This window comes from Meleagris gallopavo, chromosome 5 (genome assembly GCF_000146605.3).
Source record: "Meleagris gallopavo isolate NT-WF06-2002-E0010 breed Aviagen turkey brand Nicholas breeding stock chromosome 5, Turkey_5.1, whole genome shotgun sequence".
In the NCBI taxonomy this organism is placed as follows: Eukaryota; Metazoa; Chordata; class Aves; order Galliformes; family Phasianidae; genus Meleagris; species Meleagris gallopavo.
The window spans coordinates 10,247,491-10,261,585 of NC_015015.2; positions in this window are offsets into that span (position 1 = coordinate 10,247,491).

Consider the following 14,095-nt stretch of genomic DNA (forward strand, 5'->3'; position numbering starts at 1 on the left):
AGCCAGGCAGGCCAAATCCACTTTACATCATGTCTTTCTTATGGAGTTTCTATAAATGGGTCAAAGGGGAGAACACCATTCCCCTTGATAAAATGATCCCCAGGCAGATCCCAGGGTTTCTGGGATCTCGTTATTATCAACTGGCAACTATAATTGAGAAATGAGGTCCCCTGCGTACTTTGGGAAATATTTCCCCGGTATGCTTAACAGAATACTTTCAGGGACTGGACAAAGATATCTTAACTACGAAAGAAAAGCAATTAGCTGCATCCACAGCGGCATGGCCACTGTTAAATGCTTTAAATCAAGCAGAGACAAGATCAGATAACTTAGAAAGTGAAAATCAGCTACTAAAAGCTCGTATTGACAAATTGGAGCGAGAACTTAATGTATTGATGGGGAAAAAAACAATTTTACAGTCTCTAGGTCAGGTCCGTAGTATTTCAATAGATGATAGTCATACCTCTGAAGTAGCGGACCTGGTTCAACAGGAAAACAGGAGTTCCGCGTCAGATCTAGAGGTTCCACTTATGGCGGATCCCCTGGAACTCCATCCTATTATAACTCAAAAAACAAAAAAGGTACAAGATAGACCAGCAGGGATGCCCCCTGACCAATGGCCCCCTGCCGAAACGCATTTGCATGTGACAGCCAGGCCATATACTCCAACTGAATAAATGGACATGGTGCAGTGATTTCGGCAGAGGCCGAGAGAGAGTATACCTGCATGGCTGCTCAGGTTATGGGATTTAGGAGCAAAAAGTGTTATGGTTAATGGGCCAGAAATGGCAAAGCTGGCCACCATAACATTACATCCTGCTGTCAGGCAGAGACTATACTCTGCCATCCAGTATACCAATGAGAACCACTCAATAATAGATTGGTTAATGGCAGCATGCTGGATGGTCTGGCCAAATAAAACAGACATTCCATTAAACACAGGACTATGGTCCTCCATGGAGGACCTTCAAAATTACATTCGCGAGTTAGGTATGAGAGAAGCAATATATGAAGACTCGTATGATAGCCCAGATATGATAAAGTTCTCGGCGGGCATGCGAGATTTAATTTTACAACAGGCCCATTCCCACCTGTATGGGACCTTGGTTTCGATATTAAACCCTCTGGTGACCTCGGAAGCCGTAGTTCAGCAGACTACTCAGATAGTAGCTGATCTGGGGGAAACAGAATACCTACGGACTAGGCGCAACATTCGGATGTTAGAAGAAGCTGAGGTCCTGCCGGCGACTAAAACCAAGGCGCCGGCTACTCGAGCTCCTCGATCGGGACCCATGAGGGTTTCCCGAAAACAAATGTTTAATGACCTAATCCGAGCTGGGGTCCTATTTGCTAAGATTGACCGCCAGCCCAGCCATGTCCTTCTCCAGCTTTGGAGACAGCTAAAGGACAATAAAAAATTTCAAAACTACCCTAAGAAACCAAGGGTAAGAATTATAGAGAGAATACCAACAACAATATGGAACCTAGAAGACTTCATTGTTCCTAATAGGAAAAAAAAGCCGCCTCAAGTGTCTCGGGCCACGATGCCTGAGCCATCGGAAGCAAAAGAATTGGCCCTAGCACAGTTCATGGCATGACGGGGGATGTTAGTCCCCCTAAGGCCTCCAGATGGGACTGGAGGCCCTATGTAGAATTAACAATTTATTGGTCCCGAGAAAATATTCGGAGAGTTATGGCATTAGTGGACACTGGAGCAGAAACATCAATCATTTATGGAGATCCAAACAAATTTCATGGAAACAGAGTGATGATTGGTGGTTTTGGGGAACAAACTATTCCTGTCACCCAAACATGGTTAAAATTGAGGGTTGGGCGTCTCCCACCCCGGGAGTATAAGGTATCTGTTGCCCCAGTCCAGGAATACATCTTGGGCATAGATATTCTATGCGGTCTGGCTTTCCAGACAACCGTGGGAGAGTTCAGGCTCCGACAGAGATGTATTAGTACCCGGGCAGTGCAGGTAATATTAAGAGGTCATGCAAAACATGGGCCAATTTGCCTGCCGAAACCATGCCGGATTACTAATGTGAGACAGTACAGACTCCCGGGTGGGCAGGACGAAATATCAAAAATGGTGCAGGAATTAGAAAAAGTGGGCATTATAAGACCTGCCCACAGCCCATATAATTCCTCCATATGGCCAGTGCGAAAGTCGGATGGCACGTGGAGAATGACAGTACATTACAGGGAATTAAATAAGGTCACGCCGCCTATTCATGCAGCCGTACCCAATATTGCCTCCCTAATGGACACATTGAGTAGGGAGGTATGAAATAAGTTTACAAAATTGAACATATTTTTAGCTGAGCTGTATTATCAACTGAGCTTTAACAATTTTACATCAGTAGGCTTGCACTGTTGTCTCCATCATTCTTTTTTTTTGTGAAGTTATTATTTCTGATATTTGATGCTTCAAGGGTGGTTTTGAGGTGTGTGTGTGTGTGGGGGATTATTAAAAGTAGCAAAATGAAATCCAAATAATCTGTTATGGAGGTATTTTATGATACATGGAGAATGATTGCACTTCTGGGAAACAGCAGTGTTGAGAAACTAAAAATGGAATCTAAACATGTTATCTTTTTGATAGTGTGAAATGGAATTCTGATAGTAAATTCTATAGTGGAATTCCATCTGTAGCTCAAACTACAGGCTATGAGTTAATTTGAACAAATTCTCTGTAAAGTAATGTTGGAACAAAAGCTATCAGTTGTCATGAGATTTGGCAAGTGTTGAGGCTAGCAATTTTGTTCTTAGCTGAACCATAATGTGTGCTTCTCAGAATCCTCATCTGGAGTCGTGAGAAACATATCCAGTTGGTATGCTCCAAGAGTTAACACACTGCATGAGAAATGTGAATTTCAATCAGCAAAGAAAACATTATGAAAACTGATGTTCAGAAGAAATCACAGACGTTTTGCTTTTTTACTGGTTTAATATATGAGCCAGAGATAGTATCTATTTCTGCTTGGAAAATCGAAATGATTAAAGTTTTCAAAAAGCTCTTAAAATAAGCCATGTGTTCTAGTTCCTGAACTATTTTGGGAGGAATCTCTACTGTATTCTTCAATAATTATCAGCCTTCAGGAAGGCTGAACTCTAAGGAAGCTAAGCTCTACTGTTTTCATGCTCTGTGTTGCATCCTAACTTATTTTTTCTACTGTTTGCAGATTCACTTATGTAACAATAGGAATTAATATTGAATTACTTGTCAAAATTGCCTCTGAGTCGTCTTCAGCATTGTTGCTTTCCGTAATACTGCATCAGCCTGTTTCCATGTGCAGCTCCTCCTTCTAGTAACTTACTCCTTAATCCCAGTCAGTTAAAGGCAATGTTTTCTTGTTCTTCGGTTTTGCTTTCCACTAGTTCTAATGAAATCTTCACCCATGAATAATTGTGTTCATTTCTTGGGCATTGATTAGAAATTGTATTGGAAAAAAAAAAAAAAAAGAGCATTCTGAGAAATTCAATTAGAAATTATTTAATGATGGTCTTTTGATGACAACTGTTTTTCATTATGTTTAGTTGGCAAATTCTTAATATAAAAAATGTATGGGTTACCTCATAAAAACTAATCACTGTACCGTGTGAGCAAACTTCTGTAACTGTGCTCTAATTTTTATTAATACCTTTTTAAAATTGCAAAAATGACGTATATACATGTATTTTAAACAGAGATAGGTTTCACATTGGGTAGTTTACAATGATCTAGATCTTTCCAGTTCCATGCATTTATAGTAGCTCTGTAGTAGTACCTGAATTTATTTCAGACTACTCGAAAGAAAGCTAAAAAAAATTTTATACTTAAAAACTCTCAGTATTTTTGTAATACAAATATAGAATAAGTGAGTAGAGGACAGACAGTCAATTGTGTAGTGTTTGTATTTCATTAAATACTGAGGATGCTTTGTCCTCAAGGAATGCTCCAAAGGAGAATGATAAATGGAAAGAAAAAAAAAGACAGAAGAAAATGTCTCTGAAAAGTCTTGACTTTAGCACTAAGTAGATGAAACAAGCAGGTAAAAATCTAACTTGAGGAATAGAATCTTACTGAAATTAACCCCATCAAAGTGGGATTATCCTATCATTTTGTTGCTTTAGAGTCAGTCATGTTCCTGTGCTGCACATCTCAAAATATTTCCTGTTTCACTGATGTTTTTGTTCTCAGCTTGGTCAGGTCAACAGAAAGGAAGTGTGTTGTCCTTTTGTATCACTGAGAAAAGTGATCAGGAGCTTGCATCTTGCTATAATGGTAGCATATTGCTGATTTGTAGCTGTCGGCTTGTATTAAGCTGCCACCACTGAAGGCCTATAGTTTAAAATGTATAGCCCCTAGTTTCTTTGGAATTGTTAATGTAACACTGCCTAGGGCTGAGGGGAAATGAATGTATGTAGAGTAGGTAATAGAAAAGAATATTTAAATTCTGTTCAAATAATATTTTTAATACTTGATTCCACTTGCTAATAAATCGATGTGGTGACTCCTGGCTTCTAGAAACTAGTGGTGGTATCCAAATGAAGACTGTTTTATTTTCTGCTAAACAGATTGAACAGCCCAATTATGTATTTTGGAAATTGTCGTTTATTAAAGCAGGCAAGTAAGCAAAACAGTGCTGGGCGGCCGGGAAGTCTCTGCTCCACCAACGGCGCGCACTTTCCCCCTCCAGTTGACAATCGTTATACAGTTCACTGTCCAGTGTTCATGGCTTCATAATGTCTCTTGCGCAGGCGTGGTCCTGTTGTTAGGCAGCCGTCCTTTGTCTTGTCAGATGGGGGGAGTTGGGACCTTTGCAGTACATCCGTTCGTAATCCTTACACAGCATCTTTAAAGCTGTATAAGTCCTGGGGTCCGTATTTTAAAGTGTTACGTTTGTTGGTGTTTCCGGATGTCTGTAGTAGGAAACTGGCCCCTGCTGTTATTGTAGTTTTCTAGCCCGGATGTCTGTAGTAGGAAACTGGCCTTTGCAGTTTTCTAGCCCGGATGTCTGTAGTAGGAAACTGGCCTCTGCTGTTATTTCAGTTTTCTAGTGATAAGCTTACAAATGATTTGATTAACAAACAACAGATTGCTCCTATTACAATTCCCCCCTTTTCTTTTTCCCATTTTGTTCATCAAATCAGTTAACTGCTTCCCGAGCCAACTCAAGGATAAGGGTCTCATTGACCTCCTCCTCCTCTAATTGTTCATATTGTTTTCTAATCAACATTAAATGTGCCGCTTCGAGTCTGCTTTTTACTAGGGCGATCATTTTATTAAAAATACAGGGTCCAAAGGTTAGTACTAACATCAACAAAATCAAAGGACCAGCTATTGTTGATAATAATAAATGTAGTCAGCCATGGAGAATGGTTGAACCATGACTCATACCAATTCTGCTGTTGTTCTCTCTCTCTTTTTCGCTTCTCCAATCCTTCCCTTAATTTGGTCATGGTATCTCTTACAACCCCCGTGTGGTCAGCATAAAAACAGCATTCTTCTCCTATGGCTGCACACAAACCTCCTTGTTGCAGGAATAATACATCGAGTCCTCGCCAATTCTGTAATACTATTTCCGATAATGATCTTAAAGATTTTTCCAGGGCTGTTATAGTCTTTTCGATTCTTACCAAATCCTCATCCACAGCCTCTCATTATGATTGGAACCTTTGATTTTGCTGTACCAGAGAAGTGATGCCCGTGCCTGCTCCCACAGCTCCTACAGCCATTAGAGTTGCTATAGTGAGAGCTGTAAAAGGTTCTCTTTTCTGTAAATGGTGTTCCCCTTTATCCCAATGATTATATATGAAATTCTCATTGTGATATAATATCCTAGGAATAATGGTCACTTGAACACAATATTCTCAGTTTTCGTTAAACACCTTTGAGGACAAACAAGGCGTAAGTCCTGTCCTGGAACAAATCCATTTAGTCCCATTAGCCGAAATTATCCATTCAGCTTTTGGTTTGAGGGACATCGTTACCCCACAAAGTTTCTCCCTGGATCTGGGTATTTTACCTATACACTGCCCTTTTCCCATTACATGTTGCGTAGTGAGCCCCCTTTTCCCATCCTTCCACTTACACTGACTGGGGTTCGATTCGTTTGTTAGCTTAGCAGGAGTGGTAGTTGCTATTGCTTCATAAAATGGAGGTTTAATATCATAGCATAGCCAACAATGGTTTGTCACATTTGGGTTGGAGTCGTTAAGGGCCAGATAACTAGCTTTCATTAAATTCCAAAGGGGGTTGTTACTTATGGCTTCTATCACAAGTTTTTCAGTGGATTTGTCTCCACTGCCAGCGGAGTCGTCCTTACTATCCTCAGTAACATTGACACTCCCTCTCTCAGACTTTGGATCTTTTTTTAGTACCACATTTGGGCCCACTGCCACAGGGGATGACTGAAGCTCTTCCTTCCTAATGTATATCAAACCCCCTCGGTCGGCACCTGGTTCCCAGTATCTCATTCCCCAAGTTTTTCCCATTGTCCATCCTGGATTTTCAGGTTTAGTTATGTTGAGGTAAATATGCTTACAATTCCCTAGGGAGATGGTGCCTCCGCTGGAATCATTTAAAGGGCTGGTGTGGGTTACTTTCTGCCTGGATTGGTACCAACACCCACCCCACAATACATACAATACTATATAAGAATGGGATAACTGGTGGATCCTTATGGTGTTTAAACGGATTCCTCCTTTCCTCCAAAGTTTTAAGTGCCCGATGGATCTGGGTGTCATATTCACGCTTTAAGAGGCATTGGTCCTGGGAGTGGGAGTCTGGGGTTCTACCTCTGAGGGGGCCTCTTGGCCTACATCCCCACCGTTTTACGCCTCTGCCTCCTTCGCCTACTCTTTTGCTTAGAGCAGCGAGGTGTTCCATCTTCTCGGCAGCAGTCGTATTCTTCAGGGGTCCCTCTTTTTGCCCCTTATAGGTTTACTCGACTCTCGATCAACCACTTCCAGGCTCTCAAGGTTTTACCCCCGTTAAGCGCACCAACCCCTCCTTTGGGCCAATTCCCATTTCAAAAGTGTCCCATCATAGGGCTCTAAATAATCTCTGTAGAAACTTGACTGATCAGTTACAGGTCCCGGATATCTCAGAAGAGATATCCGTAGGTATAACAGATCCACCAGTTATCCTTACAGAAGTCGGTTAGTACTCACAAGGTTGAGCTACAGACAGTCTCATTTGTGCTTATTAGATCTTTCTTCTCAGTTTGAATTTCAGTCCCCCGGAGTTTTCAGATACTTCCCACTGATCCTCCGGAATGGGTCCTTTTACACGACTTATATGCGTCCATCCCCGTTCGGCTGTCCAGACGGCAGCTTCCGTGGTAAGCAGAACAATAAAAGGCCCTTCCCATCGAGGGGTGAGGGATACTTCTCTCCAAGTCTTGATCAATACTCGGTCTCCTGGTTTCAACTGATGGATTGCCATATTTAGGGGTGGCCTCTGTACAATCAGGCCTCTCTTTCTGAGCTCGTTCCTCCTTTTCATTAACTCCACTATTTATTCCCGTAAGGAGTATTCCTCAATCTTTGGATGTTCTACTGCTAATTCTAAGTCATATGGCATCCCATATAACATTTCAAAAGGAGAAATGCCTGTATCTGTCCTAGGTTGGGTCCTTAAATTTAATAGTGCCAGTGGTAAACATTTAATCCATGACATCTTAGTTTCTATCATTAATTTAGTAAGTTGTTTCTTGACTTCTCTGTTCATCCTCTCTACTTTCCCCTAGCTTTGGGGGTGCCACGGAGTGTGGAATTCCCACTTAACTCCGAGTGGTTCTAAAGCCTCCTTCACTGTTCTGGAAATAAAATGAGGTCCTCTGTCTGAATCTGTTACCTCAATGTTCCCATATCTGGGAATGATGTTTTCAAATAATATTTTTACCACTGTTTGGGCAGTGGCTCTGGCTACTGGGAAAGCTTCTACATAATACGTCAGATGGTCTATTATCACCAATAAATATTGATATCTCCCAGTTTTAGGCAATTCTGTAAAATCTATCTGGATTTTGGCAAATGGTCTTAAGGCTAATTCCCTCCCACCCGGCATTCTTTCTCTTAGATGCTGCTTATTAACTTTCTTACAGGTCAAGCATCCTCTCAAAACAGCCTTTGCTATATTGTATACCCCAATGCACATATATTTTGTGCTAAATTGGTCCACTAGTGCCTGGATTCCCCAGTGCGTTTTTCTATGGAATTCTCTCATTACCCTCCGGGCGAGTCCTTTTGGTAGTACTTCCCGACCATCAGGAAGTAACCAGTTCCCATCTTTTTCTTCAATACCCATTTGGAACAACCTTTCCTTTTCCTTAGTAGTAAAACTTTTTTCGTATTGTTTTTGTTCTTTAGACTCCCCGATCCCTAACTCTTTAACTATCAACAGAGCTGCTTTCTTGGCTTCCTCATCAGCCAAGTTGTTTCCTCTTATGTCATTGGACTTTCCCTTTTGGTGACCTCTTATATGTACAATTGCAATTTGCTTTGGTTTTCTCAAAGCTTGTAGTGTCTGCTTGATTAGGTATTCATGAACCAACCCTTTTCCTTGTGAATTTATTAGCCCCCTCTCTTCCCATATGTTCCCAAAGGTGTGGACTATCCCATAGGCATATTTAGAGTCAGTATATATAGTCCCTTTCCTATCCTTAAGTAATATTAGTGCTCTCAATAGGGCGTATAATTCACAAGCCTGAGCAGACCAGGATTTATCTAACGCCCCTGATTCAGCTACTTTTGTAGCTGATGTTTTCCCATCAACTATTGCATATCCTGACCTATGCTTCCCATCTACCACCCTAGAGGACCCGTCTACATATAATTTTTCTCCTTCCTGTAACTCTTCTTCCTCCAGGTCTTCCCGAATTTTGGATTGATGTTCTATACATTGTATACAATCATGGGTTAGATTTCCATTCGGTTCTCCATAAAGAAATTGAGCAGGGTTCTGTAAGCCCGTAGTTTCAATCTCCAATCTGGGGGAGTCTACTAATATCCCCTCATATTTTAACAACCTGGCATCAGTTATCCACTTATCTGCCTTTTGTTGTAATACTCCCCTAATGTTGTGGCGGGTATATACTTTTAGTTCTCCACCAAAGGTTATTTTTCCAGCTTCTTCTACTAAAAGGGCTACCGCCACTATGGCTTGTAAACAAGTTGGCCACCCTCTACTCACAGGATGAAGTAACTTAGAAAAGTACCCTACAGGTTTCTTTCTTCCTGCCCATTCCTGTGTCAGGACCCCAAATGCTGTTCCTCCATCTATATTCACAAACAGGTAAAATGGTCTCTTAGTATCAGGCAGGCTTAATACTGGGGCATTAACTAAGTCCGTTTTTAAATCTTCTAGTTTCTGATCTTCCGCTTGGCCCCATTTCAGATGTCCGTCTTTGGTTAATTTCTCATACAAAAACTTTAACTTACTGCTGTAGTTCTCAATCCATTGTCTGCAATATCCTAGTAATCCCAGGATTTGCCTTATTTGTCTTTTTTTTTCGGAGCCTGGAGGGATAGGATTCTAGTCACCCTTTCTGGGTCTAATTTCTTGCTTCCTTTTGTTAACCAATGTCCCAAATACTTCACTTCCTCTTCTGTAAACTGTAATTTTGACTTTGATACTTTTAGTCCTTTTAGGCCTAAAAAGTTTAATAACTTAATACTTTATTTTCGGACTGCATCCTCATCTGCCCCTGCCAGGAGCAAATCGTCTACATATTGCACTAAGGTTACCTGGGGATCTGGTTGATAAGTGCCCAGTACCTGTTCTAGTGCTTGACCAAACAGATTAGGTGATTCGGTGAATCCCTGGGGTAGCACTGTCCACCTTAATTGTTGTTTCCTGTGAGTTCGGGGATCTTCCCATTCAAAGGCAAAATAATTCCTACATTCCTCCTTAAGGGGGCAGGCCCAGAATGCGTCTTTTAAGTCTATGACTGTATACCACTTCAGTTCTGGTGTTAACTGGCTTACTAGAGTATAAGCGTTGGCGACTACTGGGAACCGGGTGATCGTTCACTTGATTATTTCCCTTAAGTCATACACTAGCCTATATGAGCCATCAGGTTTCTTCACAGGTAGTATAGGTGTGTTGAATGGTGACATGCAGGGTTCTAACGAGCCTCTTGCTATTAATCACTCAATCTCTGGTTGGAGTCCCTGTTGGCCTTCCTGTGAAATAGGGTACTGTTTTATCCTTACACGGATCTCTGGGTTCTTAATGGTTACTTCAAAAGGGGCAATATCCAATTTCCCCACTGAATCCGAGGTATACCACACCTCAGGATTTATCTGTTCTTCATCCTTTACTGTCAGGGCACATAATTTTACAGTCAGCTCCTTGTTTCTGACTTCCAAATTAACTCCTAATTCAATAATCAGATCCCAACAAATTATACTCTGCTTCAGGCACTAACAAAAAGGATCCGAAGCCATGCCTACAGGGTGCTTCTATCTCTACTCCTTTGATTATTGATGCTTTAAATCGTTCACCCTTGGCTCTGACTACTTGAAGTTTTTCTGAGGAAACTGAGCATCCCCAGGGCAGCTTTTGGACAGTCGATCTTTCTGCCACAGAGTCCACAAGGAACTCCATTTCCTGGCGCTGAGGACCCACTTTCAATTTTATCAAGGGCTCTGTTCCTTTAAGGGTCCCTAGCACATAGAGCCCCTGACCCCACTAATCTTGCTGGAACATCTTTTCATCTTGTATTTGCTTTCTGCAATCTTTTTTCTTATGTGTTTTTTTCTGGCAGTAAAAACATTTGATTTGCCTCATATCCTTAGTCATTCTCTGTTTTCCATCTCCCTGTTTCCTTGATTGAGAGCCTCTTCTCCCTCCGGAGAATTCCTGCTTTAATTGTTGCCCTTCCCTTACTGCTGCTACTAAGATTCTAGCTTGCTTCTTGTGGATCTCTTCTTCTCGTCTTACATATACCCTCTGTGCTTCCCTCAGTAATTCATCTAGTCCCTTATCCTGCCAGTCTTCTAACTTTTCTAACTTCTTCCTGATGTCAGTCCAAGATTTTGCCACAAACTGTTTTTAGTAGTGCCTGCCCTACGGGAGTAGCAGGATCTACTCCCGAATACAGCTGCAGGCTTTTACGCAGCCTTTCCAGCCATTCAGTAGGGGTTTCATCCTTCTTTTGCTGCTCACTAAAGGCTTTATTAATATTCTGTCCCTGAGGAACTGACTCCCTGATTCCTTGAATGATAATCGTCCGGAGGTCTGACATATTAGCTCAGTGCTCTGCATTTTGGTTATTCCAGGGGGGGCTTTTGGAGAGGCCACTTCTCATCTGCTCCTGGGCCAGCCTGATGCTGATAATCCCAGATTCTCATTCCTGCCCTCCGGATCATATCTCTCTCTTCTGCAGTAAATAAGATCCCTAATATAGATTGTAACTCTTCCCATGTGTAAAGACTTGGTCCTAAAAAAACTGGTCCAGCCTTTCAGAAACTCCCAATGGGTCTTCCAGTAAATTCCCCATTTCCCTTTTAAATTCTCTAACATCTCCTGAATTCAAAGGAGTAGAGACGTACCCTACTCCTAGCTGCTGTCCAGGTCCCATTACTGGGACTTCTCTAAGGGGGAACAACTTTTCCTCCCTGGAACTTTTTAGTTTGGTCTGGCTCCTGGTTCTCCTTCGGAGTCCAGGTGAGTCAAGATAATCTGACTCCTCTGTATCATCGGACTCTATCCCCTTATCTTCTACTGGAGCCTGGGGTGCAGAGGCAGGCTGGGGAGCCGCAGGAAGCTCAGGGGGTACATAAGGAGGAGGGGACCAGGAGATTTCTTCTTCCTTTCTAATCTTTTCTTTTTGTCTCTTTTCTTTAAGGTTAAATAGAAAAGTTCGGGTTCCTGGCACAGTCCATAGACTAGCGTATTCCCTTTCCTCATGGCTAAATGGCTTTTTAGAATTAACATAAATATTTAAGGCCTGGCATATCCAGTCCTCAAAGGATCCAAATATTGGCCAGAATAAACTATCTGCCCTAATTTGTTTTTCCCCCCAAACCTCCATACAATAATGGACCATTTTCTCTTTGCTCTTTCCTTTCCTTGAGGGAAAGTTTCCCCAGTACTTAATCATAAGTCCTAGTGGGCTATCTGGTGGTATATCTGGTAGTCTCCCCTTGGGACCACCCATGGGATCAGAAGGCTTGCTTTTCTTCTGTCCCATCTTCTGGAGTGCTCTCCTTTCACTCTTACACTTGCTCCCCCTATTCGTGACGCACGCCCTCGCGGGCTATGTGAACTGCGTTACTAAAGGGTCCACACTCACTTGGTCTCTCGCAGAGACCTCTCAGTCACTCACACTCCAGGATTCCCAACCCCGACCGAACGGATTTCCTTGCAACACTGCAATACTTACTCAACCCCCTTGAGTCGTCGTTCGGGTCTTCGTGCACAAAAATTATGGGGTTCTGCAGTTTCTTTTGCTTACTTTCCTGATCTTTTTAGGGTTCGGAATTACAGGTCTCTGTACAGAGATCACCCATTCCAGGCCGTCCAAGGACAGGGCGCCTCCCGGGGTTGAGGATCCCGTATCAGAGTTACCTGTCTCCGAGTCACGGCACCAAATTGTTTTATTTTCTGCTAAACAGATTGAATAGCCCAATTATGTATTTTGGAAATTATCGTTTATTAAAGCAAACAAGTAAGCAAAACAGCGCTGGGTGGCCGGGGAGTCTCTGCTCCACCAACGGCACGCACTTTCCCCCTCCAGCTGACAGTCTTTATACAGTTCATTATCCGGTGTTCATGGCTTCATAATGTCTCTTGCACAGGCATGGTCCTGTTGTTAGGCAGCCGTCTTTTGTCTTGTCAGATGGGGGGGAGCTGGGATCTTTGCAATACATCCGTTTGTAATCCTTATGCAGCATCTTTAAAGCTGTATAAATCCTGGGGTCCATATTTTAAAGTGTTATGTTTGTTGGTGTTTCTGGATGTCTGTAGTAGGAAACTGGCCTCTGCTGTTATTGCAGTTTTCTAGCCCGGATGTCTGTAGTAGGAAACTGGCCTCTGCTGTTATCTCAGTTTTAATAGTGATAAGCTTACAAATGATTTGATTAACAAACAACAGATTGCTCCTATTACACTTGCCATTACAGATTTTTTCCCTCTGTATCATCCAGTGCACTAGAAGAAAGAGTTCGGCATGTACAGGTCAGAACAAATTTGGCTGCAGTCCTCCAAGTACTGGTTTGTAAACATGCACTTATACTTCTGTGATTTCATTTTCTGAAACTATATCTTTTTGTCCCGTTGTGTTTTCTCAGACGACTGAATCACTGATTTACTGAAACCAAGTCTTCTGGCTTTTGGGTACTTCCAGTGTTGAGTTCCTGCAGATATGTTTGGTGGTTTGGTGACTTTTTTGTTGTCAGTATTCCACATCAGAACATCATGTGGACCAGTGGGAGTTTAAAGCATTAATGTTCTGCTCCCATTTACTGCCTTTTATGAGCATTTCGAGTATCCTGACGGGAGGGGAGGGGCGGCATCCCCGGAGGATATGGCGGGAAGAGGAAGTGAGGTGCAGCTCCGGAGGACCCTTGGGTCTGCCTCTTCTTCTGGCCCCGGCTTAGCTGTGTCAGCTTGGTGCGGATAGTGCTTCTCTCACAGTATCGTGGTTTGACTAGTACTTTGGGTACTCTTGTCTCTTTCATTTTGTTTGATTGGGTTAAATGTAGTAAATTACCTTTTCTCCTTAGATCGTTGCCTTTGTGTTTTCTCTTTGTTAAAACTATCTGCTAGCTCTCTGCCCTTCCCCCTCTTCTGGAGCGCACGCGGTCCAGGACCGGCCGGGTCACATGGTAAACCGTTAGAACCCCTTTCTTTTTCTTTTCTTTATCCTGGGGCCTGTGCCCCCCTGTCACGGACTTATATCTAGGGACAAGATATCAAAGTCAGCAGAAATCTTTTAGCTACTCAAGATCAGGTCTGATTTTTACACAGCAGGAAGGATTTATACACAGCATGGACTTCGTTTTGGAAGAGATGCAACTGTTAAGGTAATCAATGATCAACATAACTAGCTGTTAAATAGCTCCCCACAGGTTTTAGTTTAATACCATAGATTGGCCA